The sequence below is a fragment of the Lolium perenne genome, chromosome 6 (genome assembly GCF_019359855.2).
Source record: "Lolium perenne isolate Kyuss_39 chromosome 6, Kyuss_2.0, whole genome shotgun sequence".
Classification (NCBI taxonomy): Eukaryota; Viridiplantae; Streptophyta; class Magnoliopsida; order Poales; family Poaceae; genus Lolium; species Lolium perenne.
This window is the reverse complement of record NC_067249.2, coordinates 94,858,582-94,877,274: the sequence shown is the minus strand read 5'-3', so window position 1 is coordinate 94,877,274 and position 18,693 is coordinate 94,858,582.

Sequence of the window (18,693 nt, the reverse complement as noted above, 5' to 3'; positions counted from 1 at the left end):
AAAAGCAATCTATTGAAGAAATGTTTATCAAAACTTGCATTGGTATTAGACTTTCTGGTCTAATATCGTAGCTAGTGCATTAAACACCTCTTATCTATAATGAACTTGTTGAGTACGCTCGTACTCATACCACTCTTAAACCCCATGCTTAGATTGTCTGAACCGTCTGGAGGAGGAGGACTACGACAGCAATGATGGAGCCGAGATCATCGGCTACGAGGAACCAGACCTCTCCGGAGGTGTTGAAGGCGTAGACTACATCATAGTCTACGGATCCGGGGAGGCTTCCGGAGGAGAACAAGCCTAAGGATATCAGGAGGAGTAGTAGTAGCCGAGCAGCACAAACTCTTACTACAGAGCTGCTCGATTAAATAAATGTTTAGTTTAATGAGACAATGGTATTGTAAGTTAAGTTGGGTTCACCTCGAACCCAGGAGTTATCCTCTTAGGACCCAAGAGGAGCTCCGAGACGACTTGTGTATGATGATTGTAATAATATGTGAATGAGTTATGGACCTTGCTATGTTCTGTTGTACTACTCTGAGGGATGTAATATTTGCGGAATGGTACTTCGCGAATGTTATATCAACGACTGGCATACTACAACATGCAGTGGTATGCAGGGTCACCACAGTTGGTATCAGAGCAAAAGCTTTGACCTTAGGTTGGAACCTAGTAAATGGGACTAAACGTTAGGAGTCAAATAGGATTAGTAAAGAATTCTCTAAAAATATGGTGTATATTCAAATGAGAATACAACAATCATATCTTTTAGTGCGATAATTCTTTATGATCTCTATTATGATGCATTATCACTAATCTTATAATCTTTCTATTTCTACAGCCAACATGGCAAGTGCACGACCGGGAAGAAACGTGAAAGTTATGGATTCCACATTGAACGAATACCAAGGAGGACTTGCTGATATCCTACGATCCATGTTCCTGGAGTTTGGGTGTGATCCCCAGATTCCAGTAAAGAAGTACATGTTCTATGATGGACCGGTGTTAGCCAAGTGCAGAGTAGGACTGCGACTTCCCGAATCCTTGGGAATGAGCGTAGTCATGCCAGCTGGAGAAGCTAGGACAACCAACACAGCCTACCATATAGCTGTTATGAGAGCCATAACCGACATACGGGAACATAAGACAAAAGAGCTTATGGATTCCGAGTTCTCCCATATTCCTCATAATCAGGAGGAGGAAGATCCCATGCTCAACCACTACAAATACGCCAAACGCAAACCCATAGCAGCGGCAAAATATATGGATAATAGCCGTAACTTCATATCATTACTCTTTCAAATTGAATCATCATCTGATAGGAGCTATTGATACGATGTTAGAGGAATTTACCGAACCCAAGGAGGAGAGTAGGGAGAAAGAACCTATGGAGAATGTAGTGCACACACCAGTTTATTCAGCTGGTGACTACATCAGCTTTGATCCACTTGCACGTGAACCTACACCTGCTACACCTGGGAACTACCTGAATAGTTCCTATGGGGGATACGAAGGCGGAGCGGAATCCAGAAACAACCAGCGTTCCGAGACTCCGATCGAGAATTCTAGGGGTTGGCGTTGGGGAAATGATACTGGAACCCATAGTACTACTGAGTATTATGATGGAGAGATGAACGATGATGCAACAACCCAGAACCAGAGCTATCCTAGTAATGAAGGAGTGGATGCAGGATATCCGACACAGGTTGAGTCGGGTATGGGTTTTGGTAACCCTTATGGTGGGGCTACAGGAGAGTACACCCGATGGGTGGACTATGATGCACTCAACGATCAGTTTGTGAATACTGATTTCTCCTTAGGGTCATCATCGGATTCAGACTACAAGCCAACGGGGAGACCTTATGTTCCAGGGTCTATCAGGAGGACGACACGTTCGACCGGATGGAAGCCTGGAATGTACCGGGAGTGAAGACCGAGTAGAAGTCCACCAAGGGAGGCATGGCTATAATACACAAGTACCACGTGTATTATAGTTTGTAATATTTGTATAAATTTGTACATATACTTTAATAAGTGAGTTTGCATACTCACATCGACTTGAGTATTGTAATAAGACCACTTATGTATGTATATACAGGGTATATGTTTTGTATGATTTGGAATTGCTTCTTGATTTCCATTGCGTGACTAGTTCTGTGCACAATGTTGAGCTCAGAAAACTTGCGCATGGAGTAATTATGAGTATCATCTTGTGTTGCAGAACTAGGGGGATATGTCGGGAACGTTAGGAAACGAGACGGAAGCGCAGCGCATGGAGCGCGAAGCAAAAGAGAAGGAAGAGGCTGAGGGTGCAGCCAGAGATCAGTTTCCACCACCACCACCACCCATGACGCAGCAAAACTTTATCCAGTACATGCAACTTGCGGAAGAGAGGCAGCGTGTAACACTGGAGCTGCAGAACAAATTCCTTCGAGGATCTCGATGCGACGAGAATAGGGTGGAGAGACCTGAGAACCAGGGAGTCACATTAGCAGACTTCCAAAACACCAAGCCGATATCTTTCGCATACGCGCCAGAGCCTATGGATGCGGAAGATTGGTTGATGGATACTGAGCGCAAGCTCAACACTGTTGGATGCAATGACCAAGAGAAGGTCCGTTATGCGACCCATCTGCTATGTGGACCTGCCGCATCATGGTGGGACAACATTGTAGCCGTGTATCCGGCAGGTAAGGTATTTACCTGGGAGGAGTTCGCAAGGAAGTTCAGGGAATCCAATGTCCCTGAAAGTATCGTGGAACTGAAGCGTCGAGAGTTCGAGAGTCTCGAGCAGAAGGATAAGGCAATCCTGACCTATGTCAGGGAGTTTTCAAAGCTGTCCCGGTATGCTGTTGAGGAAGTCAATACCGAGGACAAGAAGAAGAAGAGATTTACGAGGGGTTAAGTCCCCAGTTTAAGGTGCAGCTACGAATGATGAGAGCAACGGAATTCCAAGAGTTGGTGGATGCAGCCATCACTCTTGAAGATGACTTCAAACAACTGCAAGAAGAGAAGAGGAAGAAGGCCAAGTATGAGCCGAAGAGGTTTGTTAGTAACAAGCCTAACACCAGCTTGAGTTTCAAGCCACGGTATAACAACAACAACAACAACAACAGCAACCAGAGGAGGAACCAAGGATATCAGTCACAAATCAGATTACATGCCATTCCCTGTGGATTCAAAGGACATGTCGCGAAGGATTGTAAGAAACCCAAGATCATATGCTTTGGGTGTCGTCAGGAGGGGCACATGCTGAAGGACTGCCCCAAGAAGAATAGTGGAGGAGGAGGAAATCGAGGAAACACCGGAGGGAACTGGAAGAACAAGAGGCCCTTCGGCAAGCTGAACTGTACCAGTCTGGAGGAGGTGGTCAACTCTGACCAGGCGGTGATAGGTACGCTCCAGATACTCACTCATCCTGGCAAAGTACTTTTCGATACTGGTGCAACTACATCATTCATTTCTCAACAATTCATCATCAAACATGGGATTAGTTGCACTAAGTTAGATACACCCATAACCATACTTTCTGCGGGGGAAACGATATTAGTAACCCATGCCAAACAAAAACAAGTCATTATGATCAATAAGTGCGTGTTTGACGCGGACCTGTTCATTTTACCGATGAAGGACATTGATGTCATTCTTGGTATGAACTGGTTGGAAGCTAATGGAGCATTGATCGACTGTGTAAATAAGACGGTGTCACTAAAAAGTCCCGATGGAAGTAGAATGATCTACCAAGGCGACAAACATACTCAGATTGAAGTTTAGCTACAGCTGAATAGCATGAAGGAAGTGAAGTTAGAAGATATACCTGTAGTAAATGAATTCCAGGATGTGTTTCTCATGAATTACAGTATGCCACCAGATAGGGAGATAGAATTCACTATCGACCTAATCCCAGGAACAGCTCCGATTGCTAAAGCACCATATAAAATGGGGCCTAAGGAATTGAAAGAACTCAAGGAACAACTGGATGACTTGGAACAGAAGGGATTCATTCAGGAGAGTGTTTCACCATGGGGATCACCTGTGATCTTCGTGGATAAAAGGGATGGAGGAAGAAGGATGTGCGGAGACTACAGGAATCTAAACAACGTCACAATCAAGAACAAGTATCCACTTCCAAGGATACAAGATCTATTTGATCAGGTTAGAGGAGCGGGAGTCTTTTCCAAAATTGATCTAAGATCGGGTTATCACCAGATAAAGATCAAGAAAGAAGACGTTCCGAAAACGGCTTTTGTCTCAAGGTATGGACACCATGAATACCTTGTAGTACCTTTTGGATTAACCAATGCCCCAGCAATATTCATGAATCTCATGAATAAGATTTTCATGCCATATCTTGACAAGTTTGTCATCGTATTCATCGATGATATTTTGATATATTCCAAGAACAAGGCGGAACATGCCGAACATTTGAGGTTAGTGTTGCAAACACTAAGGGAACACCAACTTTACGCCAAACTCAGTAAGTGTGAATTTTGGCTAGATCAAGTGGAATTTCTTGGTCATGTCATTAGTAAAGATGGAATCGCTGTCAACCCGAGCAAGGTAGCAGCAGTTTTAGAATGGGAAGCACCCAAGACTGTCAAAGAGATCCGAGGATTCCTTGGAATGGCAGGATACTATCGGAGATTCATCGAAGGATTCCCTAAGATAGCAGGACCTATGACAAAGTTGCTAAGGAAGAATACACCATTCGTGTGGTCAGAAGAGTGTGAGAAGAGTTTTCAAACTTTGAAAGAGAAACTCACCACAGCACCGGTGTTAGCAGTTCCGGAAGTTGGCAAGGATTATACCGTGTACTGTGACGCATCCAAACATGGATTGGGTTGCGTACTCATGCAAGATCGGAAAGTGATATCCTATGGATCAAGGCAACTCAGACCTCATGAAGTGAACTATCCAACGCATGACTTGGAATTAGCAGCGGTCGTATTTGCACTTAAAACTTGGAGACATTTTCTCTATGGAGCTAAGTGTGAGCTCTATACAGATCATAAAAGCCTCAAATATTTCTTCACTCAGAAGGAACTCAATATGAGGCAGAAAAGATGGCTAGAATTGATCAAGGATTATGATCTGACGATCAACCATACACCAGGGAAGGCTAATGTTGTAGCAGATGCCCTGAGTAGGAAGAGTACCGGAGGAGTGGAACAAGAAATATCACCGGAGTTGAGGAAGGAAATAAGCCAAGCCCAAATACAACTTTGGGAGAAGGAAGCTCATGAAGGATTATCAGCGTTGCAAGTAGCCGATGAACTAAATGTTAACTTGAAGAATGAGATAATGATGGGTCAGTTGGACGATCCATTTATTGTAGAAGAGATGAGAAGAATAGATGAGGGAAGACCATCCGAATTTCACCGGGGAGAATCTGGATCTTTGTGGTTCCAGAAGAGGATTTGCGTTCCGGATATTGCTGGAATTAAGGAAGTAATACTCCGGGAAGCTCATCAGACACCATATTCAATACATCCGGGAAGTACAAAGATGTACATGGATCTAAAGGAACTATTCTGGTGGAATAACATGAAGAGGGAGATAGCACAATATGTGGCAGAATGCCATACACCGCCCAGTGAAAGCAGAACACCGAGTCCGGCAGTGGAAGTTACAACCTCTACCTATTCCAGAGTGGAAATGGGAGGAGATAGGGATGGATTTCATCACCGGACTACCCATGACTAATAAAAAGAAGGACATGATATGGGTAATCGTGGACCGGTTGACGAAAAGTGCACATTTCTTAGCGGTAAACCAGCAGGATAAAGGAGAGAAACTTATCGATCTTTACATCAAAGAGATCGTAAGTAAGCATGGAGTGCCAAAGAAGATCGTATCGGATCGAGGATCCGTGTTCACATCAGCATTCTGGAAGCAGCTTCACGAAGCTTTAGGATCCAAGTTGGATTATAGTACCGCGTATCACCCACAAACAGGCGGACAAACTGAGAGAACCAATCAGATCTTAGAAGATATGCTTAGGGCTTGTGCCCTAGACTTCGGAGGATCATGGGAGGAGCATCTACCTTTAGCAGAGTTTTCATACAACAATAGTTATCAAAGCAGCATCAAGATGGCACCATTTGAAGCTCTGTATGGAAGGAAATGCAGATCACCAATATGTTGGTATGAAGCCGGAGCAAGCAAAGAGTTCAACCCGATTATGTCAAGGAAAAACAACAAATCATTGACATTATCGAGACAGGCTCAAGATAGCCCAGTCGGCAAAAGAGTTATGCTGATCGAAGAGAAGGACATGGGAGCCACAAGTTGGAGACATGGTTTATCTTATGGTCCGCCCGATGACAGGAATCCAGAGGTTTGGAGTAAAAGGGAAACTCAGTCCTAGATATATAGGACCTTTCAAGATACTGAGTCAGAATCGAGGTTTAGCCTTTGAGTTCGATCTACCGGGAAGGTTAGCTCAAGTCCATAATGTATTCCATGTGTCACAACTTCGGAAATGTTTGAAGACCCCAGATGAACCAATATCACATGAGGAGCTCGAGTTACAACCAGACTTGACATACATCGAGAAGCCAGCCAAGATTCTCGAGGAAAGCTGGAAACAACTCAGAAATAAGGCGATCAAGTATTGCAAGATACAATGGAAGCACCACCCCGAGAGGGAAGCCACCTGGGAAAAAGAGGAAGACCTGAGGAAAACATACCCCGAGCTGTTCAGGTATTACAACCACAACTTCGGGACGAAGTTTTCTTTAAGGGGGAAAGGCTGTAATGTCCCAGGTTTAGAGACGATCGAGGGGTAGATTTTAGAAAGGGATGTGCATTGCATAGTAATTCTGGGGAAATTTCGCGCTTTTAAACAAAAACTGCATCGAAGGGGGACAAGTTTCTCTCTCGACACCTTACAGGGTTAGGGTTTCGAGAGTGCGACAAACTTGCTTCTCACTTCACTAGTTAGGGTTTTGAGATGAGAGAGGAGAGTTTGCTTGATTGAATTCCAAATGATATGACATGGTTGAATTCAAACCAAGGTTGAATTTGAATTTCAAATTCAAACATTAAATAATTACTTTAAATAATTCAAATGAGGAAATTCATTAAGAATATAATCAATAATAATCAAGATAAACAATAATATGAAAGTCAAGCTCATTAGAGAGACTTTGAGCTTTATTGATCATCACACACATTACAATGTCATTACAATATTTATAAGTGAAATAAAAGAATATTACAACACATTACATAAATGGGCAGAATAGCAAAATAAAGAAAAATTACAAGATTAATGATTCTAAACTAAGTTCTACAAGATCATTTTCATTTGATCTTGAACTTGATGAATTCCAAGCCCATTTTGAGCCATTGTTGATCCCTGTACAAAAACACAACAAAGAGAAATTATGCCAAGTGGCAAAGCCACTTGGCAAGTTAGAAAATCAAATGGAAAGGTAAAATGAGCAGATAAGCTCAATGTGGCCGAGCTGATCCAGGCCAAAGCCAGATGCACAGGATCTGGTTCACACAGGCACACAAGCAGCACACACATCAGGTGTGCATGCTCAACACACAGGCACTGCCTGTGCATGTGACACAACACACACACAAGATCGGTGAGTCACCAAAGTGACCAGAGCCAAGTGTCGACCGGGGAGAGTACAGCGACAACATATATAACCTTTTCGGTGCTCAAACCCTAGTCATTTGCTCATCCATCGACAAGCAAAGCGGTGGTAAGAACACCAAGAACAGCCAAGAACACCAAGAACGGATGAACGGCTAGAGCTGTCTCATCTATTCACAATCACCAGAAAATAAACCAAGATCTCAAGCTTGCTAGGAGGAGAAGGGCAAGCAAACAAAGCATCACAGAAGCAATCCTCTACAACAACAATTAAATCTAGGAGCTGGAGTGAGGTATACCACACAAAAGCCTGAGCAAGATCATATCTTGCTCATAATTAAGCATACAAAGCATCACTGGAGCACAGAAAGGGTAGATTACCCAGTGTGTGTCATCATTTGGCTACCAAGCCATTTGGTGCAAGCACAGATGGGTAAGACCAATAGGTTAACATCCTTTGGGAACAACAGTTATGCAAATCCATGCATAACTAGAGGAATCCAGCTAAGAGTGAAACCATAGTTAGCCTAAACCCCTCACTAAGCACCTACAGCTAGCTAGGCCATCAGACTATAGACAATTACCTGTCTATATTCTTTGTCAACATCAAAGGACCACTGGAAGTCCAATACTGGATCAAGCCAGTGAGCAATTGTTCCATTCCAAACAAGCAAACCCAACCATAGCAAGTCACAGAGAGGCAGGAGCAACCATTTCTAGCAGATTAAGCCTGCTAGGGTCACATCAGCTACCTAGCCACTTCAACAGATCACCAAAGCATCACATCATCACCCACTAGGGTTCAGGATGAGCTAGGGTACCCAACCAGTGGTTGGCATCCCTTTAGCCTCATTATTCCATCCATGAGATCATCACTGCAGAGCAGTTCACATCATTTATCTACTTAATGAATCAAAGCTACACAGATAAATGAAACAGAGAAATAAGCTATGCACCAGGCCCTGCAGATGATCCAATGGATCATTGCAGATAGTAGCAGGGGCTTGAGCACACACAAGCCACTGTGTTACATTGACATCAGGAGAGCATCAGCTAGACACAAGGATGAAACAGCAGCCATTCACCAAGCAACTGATGATCATAAGATCATCAGGACTTGATCAAGCATGCTAGAATCCATTCCAAGCAATTAACACATGAACAGATAATTAAATAACTGAACAATTGCATCACAGAAAGGAGCATCAGGCTTTATAATTGTATCCAGAAGCACATCAAAGGCTTGATGAACCAAAGGATCACAACATACAAAAAAAGTACATATCAATTCATCACTGGATCACACTACTAAGCCAACAGTAATATTCAATTGAGCATGATCATGAATCTGAACAAAACGAACTATCCAGAGGCACTGGTACTTGCAAGTATGCAAGGATTAACCACCACAATCAAGCCAGGGACAAGATTAAGCACACACAGTATGCCTTAGTGACAGTAAAAAAAAAGAATAGGAGCATGCCAGTAAGCCATGAGCATCACTGGATGCTCATGAGCAACCACAGGAGGATCACAGCTAAAGATTACAATAAACAGAGATAGCTAGGAAGCATAGTGAGCAATTGAGCAAGAACAGCACAGCACTGCAAGCTAAGATCTATGGCGGCAGCAGCAAGTCAAGCACAGCAGAGCACCAACATCAGTAGGCCAGCACCTCCACAAGGAGGGAAGCCATGGCCAGGGATACTGGAGGAAGAAGAAGAGAGACACAGGAGAAAGGGGGCGGCGGAACACCTACCTTGGTCGAGCAGATAGGCGCAGCCATGGCGACCATGGCGGCACACGCCAGAGAGCGGCGGCGCCAAGCCAAGCCTGGCCATGGCGACACCACGGCACCGCCAGCACCACGGCGGCGAAGCCAGGGCGGAGTCCAAGCACCAGGAGCGCCAGGAGCGGCGGGATCGAGCGGATCCCGTAACCCTAGCACCAGACGGGGACGAGACCGAGAGCAGCAGGTCGTCCGCGACAGATCGACACGGATAGGAATGACCGCCGTCGTATGGCGCGTTGATTGCGCACCACGGCGGGGGCCAAGTCCGGCGAACCTCGCCGGAATCGAGCGGCGACGGCGGAGGCGACGCAGGTCGCCAGAGCAGATTAGGGTTAGGGTTCGAGCGCGCGTGCGGAGAAGAGAGAGGAGTGGGGCTGGTCGAGCCGGACCGAGCCGGTCGGTCCGACCTAACCCACTGGGTTGCACCGACAGGTGGGCCCAGGGGTGTTTTTTGTCTTTTCACAAACAAATAAAAATGCTGAAACTTTGAATAATAATAGAAAATTGATAAAAGCTTTAAAAAAATAATTAAAAATATGAAAATAGATCAGCATAAAAATCTCTATAATAATAAAATACAAAAGAGAGTTTTTGAAGACAATTAAAAATAAGTCTTTACTTGAGGATTTAAATAATCATTTAAATCACACATAAAAATTTTCAATAATAAAATAAGTCCATTAATGAAATGGGACTTCAAAAACACCTTGACAAAATTTCAAGGTTGTATTTTACTTTAATTCATGTACCCCCAAATTGTTCTTAGTATTAACCTCTTACATGAAATATTAACGACATCGGAAGGGGGGAACAAACCCTAAAAATGGAATCATGCATAATTGCTTCTTTAACCATTGCCCTTATCGGACAATGATGCTATTTTTCAGAACAAGAGGACAAGGGTCAGTCCATACCTACCAACTGCAGAACTTTGCAGTGTTCAGGCAAGTTCATCACTTGCTCATGTCATTTGAGTATTTCTATCAAATTACTTGCAAAGTATTATGGTTATCACTATTGCATAAAAAATCAAAACCACTACTTTCATAACTATGAATATGACTATGTGGTGGGCAATGGAACCATGGATTGTGTTGATATGGTGGAGGTTCCATTGCAAGGGTTTATATCCATCTAGGATTAAACAACAAATGTCGCCAGTGATTCTTGTGCCGTAATACCCGTGTTAACCATAAGATCTGGAGTGGGACGGAGTAGTCAAAAGTGTTTCCACCTCTCGTACATCAACGGATGCGCTTACCGTAGACACTTGACCCAGGTTGGGCAAGCGGTGGGGTGGGGATCCCATTCTAATTCCCCACGGTAAGTGGTCTATGATGGGTTGCAGCTACGGCGAAGGAGTTTGGTTAACGAGTCCCAAAGCTGTTGTCGTGGTCGGGGTCCACCCTGAAATTACGGGAATAATGGGACCGACGTGGACCCAGGGTCGGCGCATGCAACAAAGGGTGGGTGTTCGAGGTAGCGGAGGAACATGATTGGCTAGACCTTATACCGGGCCTCACACCAAAGGAAGTGTGGACGGGAAAGCTGCCCGGTTGGCACCAAGGTTAAGATCTCTTATGGGTAAAGCAACACACCTCTGCAGAGTGTAAGAACTGTGACCTGTCACTTCCTGTTCCGGGATTGAGGAACTGCGAACGCGGCCGGAAAGGAGCTCCATGAAGTTCTAGTAAACCGGTGAAGGCTGACGGACATAGCTCTTTGAAATAAAAGCAATCTATTGAAGAAATGTTTATCAAAACTTGCATTGGTATTAGACTTTCTGGTCTAATATCGTAGCTAGTGCATTAAACACCTCTTATCTATAATGAACTTGTTGAGTACGCTCGTACTCATACCACTCTTAAACCCCATGCTTAGATTGTCTGAACCGTCTGGAGGAGGAGGACTACGACAGCAATGATGGAGCCGAGATCATCGGCTACGAGGAACCAGACCTCTCAGGAGGTGTTGAAGGCGTAGACTACATCATAGTCTACGGATCCGGGGAGGCTTCCGGAGGAGAACAAGCCTAAGGATATCAGGAGGAGTAGTAGTAGCCGAGCAGCACAAACTCTTACTACAGAGCTGCTCGATTAAATAAATGTTTAGTTTAATGAGACAATGGTATTGTAAGTTAAGTTGGGTTCACCTCGAACCCAGGAGTTATCCTCTTAGGACCCAAGAGGAGCTCCGAGACGACTTGTGTATGATGATTGTAATAATATGTGAATGAGTTATGGACCTTGCTATGTTCTGTTGTACTACTCTGAGGGATGTAATATTTGCGGAATGGTACTTCGCGAATGTTATATCAACGACTGGCATACTACAACATGCAGTGGTATGCAGGGTCACCACAGTAATTATACTCGTATTCAAATTTAGACGGTAGCACCGGAGAGTACACCGAAGAAGAAGGTTGCTACCAAGAGGAGGAGGAGGAACAGTTTGAGAACTACCAAGGCAAGCTAATATTCTTGCAAAGTGCAAAGCCCCTTTTGGGGGCAAGGCACCATGATTCTTACCTTTTCTTACATGAGCCTATCCCAAGTTTTTACTTTACAAGTTTTACTTGTTTTCTAAATGAGTTACTTCTATAGTTAACTTTGGTCAAAGTACAAGTTGGTTACTAGAGTAGTGAAGTTAGTCTCTTCCAAGCAAGGCAAGATAGCACCCCTCATGATTTAGAGCTAGTGCTAATGAAATAAAACTTGACTACTCTAGATGGGAACAATGTGAATTTGAAATGAATTTGAAACCTTGGAATGATGATGCATTCCATTGAATGATTTTTTGAAGGTGAATATGAACAAGAGAATATGGTGATTTTTGATAAACAATGATGTTGGTTTGAATGCGATACCTTTCCAATTATTAAGTACCCCCACAATACCTGATTATGGGTAGGGCTTAACTGGAAGTTTATGCGTCTTAGTATGGGTTCCCTCTGAACACACGTCATAGGGGTTACGCTTGAGGCTGCCTCCGTTGTTGAGAAATGATGTGAAATTGAGGTGAATTGTACGACCAAGCCCTGTGCAGTTCACAGGTTGACAGTTGGTCTTCACTGGGAGGCCAAGCTCATGGGGAGAGGTGCTCATACTAGGATTCGTAAGTGAAAGGTTATGGTTGATGATCCGCGTACTGTGTTACGATGATTCGGGGTAATCCCGACGGATGAAATCAAATGTTGTGGCACAAGTGTGCAACCTCTGCAGAGTGCAAACCTATTCGAATAGCCGCGTCCACGGTTACGGACGGTTGGAAAGGCCATACAGTTTCCAATGTCATATCTTTGAAAAATGATGTTGAAAGGTGATGGTGAAATGACTTGTGGTGAATTGAATTGAAATCACCACTTGAATGGTGGGAATGACACTAATGTTCCCACTTGAGTTACTTAGCACTTGAATAAGCTTTTCTCAATTACTTGTGAACTAAAACTAGCTTTATGCAAATAAACTAGAGCTTAGCAAACCATACTAGAATGTCTAGTACTTACATTAGTATTAGTTTGCGAGTACTTAAAGTACTCACGGCTTTGTCCCTGGCTATTCAAATGGCCAGAGTATGAAGAGGAACAAGGAGATGACCAACAGGACGCCTACGACAACTAAGCGCCTTCCGACGTCAAGCGTTGGCCTGTGGACTAGAGAGTCCTTGTATCTTACGCTTCCGCTATGTTGAACTATGAACTTGTGTTTGTTCGTTGATCAATAGATCAACTATTCGTGTAATATGGATCATGTGATTCCAAATTTGTAAGACTTATGGTTTGTAATGAATGATGACTGTGATACTTAACTATTATGCCTCGCAACAACAATATTCCTAGGATTGCGATGTATGACATAATAGGCATCCGGACTTAAAAATCTGGGTGTTGACAAGGGGTCCCTCAAGCTCGGGCCCAAGAACAAGATCTTGCTACAGTTGCAATGACAAGCGCCATTTCATTGCCGAATGTCCCTATGAGAATAGGGAGACTCATGGTGGAAGGCTCATCCCCAAGGACAGGAGCAAAGACTCAAAGGGCAAATATTCAAAGCCCCCCAACAAGAAATTCTATAACAAGAACAAGAAGGGCAAGAGGCCCTCAAGGATTGTGCTAGTTGCTAATGAAGAATACTCTTCCGATGAGATTGCAAGTGCTAGTGATGATGAAGAGGAAAGCTCAAGAGAAGTGGCCGCCATTGTCACCACCAACATTCCCTCTTCCTCTCTCTTTGATTCACCCAATGAGAACCCTCAACGCAAGAATGCACATTGCTTCATGGCAAGGTCCACCTTGGACACATCTATTGTGCTATCAACTCAAGAAGAGTATACCTCCGGAGATGAAGATGTTGATGATGAAGAAGATGCAACCTCAAATGGAGTGGTTGCCCTTGCCTCCCTCTCCACTAACTCTTCATCAACAAGTGAATCTCCCAATGAGGTCATTCATGTGGAGGAAGAAAGTTGCCTCATGGCTAAATCTTTCGAGGTATCATCTCCTAACCCCTCTATGCCTAACATTTCTAATGATCTAGGGGTTGACCCCGCTAGTCTAAAAGTGAAACAAGAAATGCTAGAGTTTGATGATTTCATTAGTAACCTACAAGGTAACACTAAGAAGCATGTTTCAAGTCTCATGGTTCGTATGGCTCAACTAAATGATACTCTTGAGAAAAAGTGCCAAATAGAGAGAGAAGACTCTCTAGAAATACATGCTCTTAAAAATGCTCTTGAGGAATGTCGAGAAACTATAGCATCTCTTGAAGAGAAGCTAGAAAGTCTTGAAGAACCTCAAGATAAACTTAACAAGCTCACTAAAGCTAGAGATCTTGCTAGAGCTAAGACTAAAGTGCTTATAAAGGAAAAGGCCAAATTTGGTGTTGATCATGAGAAACTTGTGAAGGATCTAGATGAACTAGACAAGGCTCACAAAGCCTTGAAGAGTGAATACTCTCTCCTCTCCGAGTCTTATGAGCAACTTCAAATTAGGCTTGCTTCATATGACATACCTAGCACCTCTACTCCTTCATGTGAACATGCAAATATTATTGAGGAAAATGCTAGGTTGAAAGATGAACTTGCTAAGGCCTCCTCTCCCCAAAGTAAACTTTCCTTGGATGATCTTTTGAGTAAGCAAAGGTCAAACCATGGGAAGGAGGGACTTGGTTTTAATACCAAGGCTAAGAATGCAAACAAGAAAAAGGCTAAGCCCGCACATGAGAAAGCTAATGGTGAAACCCGAAAGGGCAAAACCATTAATGATGATGGTGCGGGAATAGATAACCCTCACTATGTTCTCTTTAAAGATTATTATGGTGATGTTTATGATAAATATGTTGGTCCATATGATGGTTATGTTGCTTGGTCTATTTGGGTTCCAAAGACCCTTGTTGCTAACAAAAGAGGACCCATTGAAAAATGGGTACCTAAATCCAAGAATTGATCTCATGTAGGACTATGCCGCCGGAGGTTCAAAATGGGTACTTGATAGTGGATGTACAAGTCATATGACCGGCGGCAAGAACCTCGTCAAGGAGTTGAGGCCCAACATAAATCATATCACCGTCTCCTTTGGCGATAATTCTACATCCGAGGTATTGGGTTTTGGCAAGGTTGTGGTTGCACACAACATTACTCTTGTGGATGTCATGCTTGTCAAAACCCTTGGTTACAATTTGCTTTCCGTTTCTGCCCTTGGCAAGATGGGTTTCGCCGTCTTTATTGATAATGATATTGTGGTCCTCTTGTGGAGCAAGACTCTAAAAGTCGCATTCGTTGGGTATCGCGAACACAACTTGTATGTGGTGGACTTTTCGCGGACCACCACGACAAGTGCGATGTGCCTATTCGGAAAGGCGGACGTGGGTTGGTTGTGGCATCGCCGCCTAGCCCATGTCAACATGAGAACTTTGCAAAGTCTTCACAAGGGGAACCATATTGTGGGACTAATGGAAAATATGTCTTTTGCCAAAGATCGTGTTTGTAGGGGTTGTGTTGAAGGCAAAATGCATGACTCCCCGCACCCAAGCAAGACCATCATCTCTTCCAAGAGGATCTTGGAGCTCCTTCATGTGGATCTCTTTGGTCCCGTTACTCATGCAAGTCTTGGTGCGAAGAAACATTGCTTGGTGATTGTCGATGACTACTCAAGATACACTTGGGTCTACTTTCTCAAGACGAAAGATGAGACTCAACAAATATTCATTGACTTTGCTACCGAGGTGCAACGCCAACACAACCTACTCATTATGGCAATAAGAAGTGACAACGGCTCCGAGTTCAAGAACTACACACTCAATGATTTTCTTAGTGATGAGGGGATTCGTCATCAATATTCCGCTGCTTACACCCCTCAACAAAATGGTGTTGCGGAGAGGAAGAACCGGACTCTTATGGATATGGCAAGGTCTATGATGGCGGAGTATAAATCCCGCTATAACTTTTGGGCCAAAGCCATCTCCACCGCTTGTCACTCCTCTAACCGGCTCTATCTCCGCAAGGGCTTGAACAAGACTCCATATGAAATACTCACCGGGAACAAGCCTAATATCTCATACTTCAAGGTGTTCGGGTGTAAGTGTTTCTACAAAATCAAAGGGGTTTGTTTATCTAAATTCGCTCCTAAAGCTTTGGAGGGTATATTTGTTGGTTACGGTGCCGAGTCTCACACTTATAGAATCTTTGATATAGCCTCCGGGATTATCATTGAATCTTGTAGTGTGACGTTCGAAGAAAATGATGGCTCCCAAGTGGGGCAAGTTGATGTATGTGCAGGTGATGAAATACCTCAAGATGCCATAGTAAGAATGGGTGTGGGATTTTTCCGCCCCATTGAGGGACACGGTGTGGCGTCTCGGGAAGGACTATGCTCTACCACAGTGGAGCCCTCATCTTCTCAACATCAACAAACCCCATCAAGTGAAGCAAATGATGCACCAACCCAAGAACAAGAACAAAACCCTCCCTCTAGTGTGCAAGATCAAGGACAAGATCAAGGGCAAGACCAAGGACAAGATCAAGATCAAGATCAACCAAGAATTCATGATGGTTCCGGCGAGTATCCAATTGATATTTGCTCCACACCAAATGATGTCCAAGATCAAGCACATGATGTTGAGCACTCACAAGAAATTGTAGTTGCTCAAGTTGAAGGTCAAGACGGGGACCCAAAAGATCAAGTTGATCAAGTGATACCTCCAAGGCCAAGAAGAACCAAGGAGGAGATCGAGGCCCGTCGTCTAGCAAGAAGAGAAAGGAACCTTGAGCTTCGTGATCACACTCATGATAAGGTTCTTGGTGATATAAGGGCGAAGGTTTCCACAAGAAGGCAATTGGCAAATTTTAGCAACCATCATGCTTATATCTCCTTAGTGGAACCCAAGAAAGTATTTGAAGCCCTTGAAGATTCGGATTGGTTGGAAGCTATGCACGAAGAACTCAACAACTTCAAGCGCAACAAAGTGTGGACCTTAGTAGAGAAGCCAAAGGGGTGCCGCAATGTTATTGGCACTAAATGGATATTCAAGAACAAGCAAGATGAGTTTGGAAATGTTGTGAGGAACAAGGCAAGATTGGTGGCTCAAGGGTTCTCTCAAGTTGAGGGAATTGACTTTGGAGAAACCTATGCTCCCGTGGCTCGCCTTGAGTCCATCCGTATCCTTCTTGCTTATGCATCGCATCATAACTTTAAGTTACAACAAATGGATGTGAAAAGTGCATTTCTTAATGGTCCTTTGCATGAAGAGGTTTATGTTAAGCAACCCCCGGGGTTCGAGGATCTCAACTTCCCTAACCATGTCTACAAGCTCGATAAAGCTCTTTATGGTCTCAAACAAGATCCTAGAGCTTGGTATGAGCACCTTAAGGAATTATTGGTAGACCGTGGGTTTGATGTTGGGCTAATCGATCCCACTCTTTTTACTAAGAGGGTCAATGGGGAGCTTTTCGTTTGCCAATTATATGTTGATGATATTATCTTTGGCTCTACTAACAAAGCTTTCAATGATGAATTCTCAAAGCTTATGACCGATAGGTTTGAGATGTCTATGATGGGAGAGATGAAGTTCTTCCTTGGTTTTGAGATCAAGCAATTGAGAGGAGGAACCTTCATCAACCAAGCAAAATATCTCCAAGACATGCTCAAGAGGTTCAAGATGACCGAGATGAAAGGTGTTGCCACTCCTATGGTTACCAAATGTCATCTTGCACTTGATCCCAATGGTAAAGAGGTGGATCAAAAGGTATATCGCTCCATGATTGGATCCTTGCTTTACCTTTGTGCATCTAGACTGGACATAGTGTTGAGTGTTGGTGTGTGTGCAAGGTATCAAGCTTCTCCTAAGGAGAGCCACATGATAGCTCTCAAGAGAATCTTTTGATATTTAGTTGATTCCCCAAGATATGGTATTTGGTACCCCAAAGGCTCAAGTTTTATTCTCAATGGATACACCGATGCGGATTGGGCGGGAGACAAGGATGATAGGAAATCAACCTCCGGGGCTTGCCAATTTCTTGGTAGGTCCTTGGTGTGTTGGTCATCTAAGAAGCAAAATTGTATATCTCTCTCCACCGCCGAAGCCGAATATGTTGCCGCCGCAAGTGGATGCACTCAATTGTTATGGATGAGGCAAACTTTAAAGGAATACGGTGTCATTTGTGACAAAGTGCCTCTATTATGTGACAATGAAAGTGCTATCAAGATTGCCTATAATCCGGTGCAACATTCGAGAACGAAGCATATTGAGATCCGGAATCATTTCATTAGGGATCATGTTGCCCATGGTGATATTGAGCTTATCTATGTTCCTACCGAAGATCAACTTGCCGATATATTCACGAAGCCTCTTGATGAAGCAAGGTTCACTTATTTGAGGAATGAGCTAAATATCATTGATTCAAGGAATATAGCTTGACCATCTTGCAAACACACCTTCGTCTCAAAACTTTATTTGGTTTAGATGTGGGCATGGAAATAGGGGGAGTGCGGTTTAAATTATTGAGCTATCCCTCCCCCCATAATGCCAACATTAAGAAATCATTCTCTTTATATCATATGTTGATATGTGAGCTTCAATGATGAGTAGTGGCTTGGACCCAAGATATATCTTCGCGGTGCCATGCCACAACACTCATATATGGTGGCCTAGGCCACCACACTCTTCTTTGTGAAGAGTTGGAGTTATTTGGATCTTATCGCCTTTTATTTGACAACTCCATGTTCTTATGGGAAATCACTCTAGTTTGGCCTTATTTGCTCATATCTTGCAAACTTGAGTGACCATGTACCATT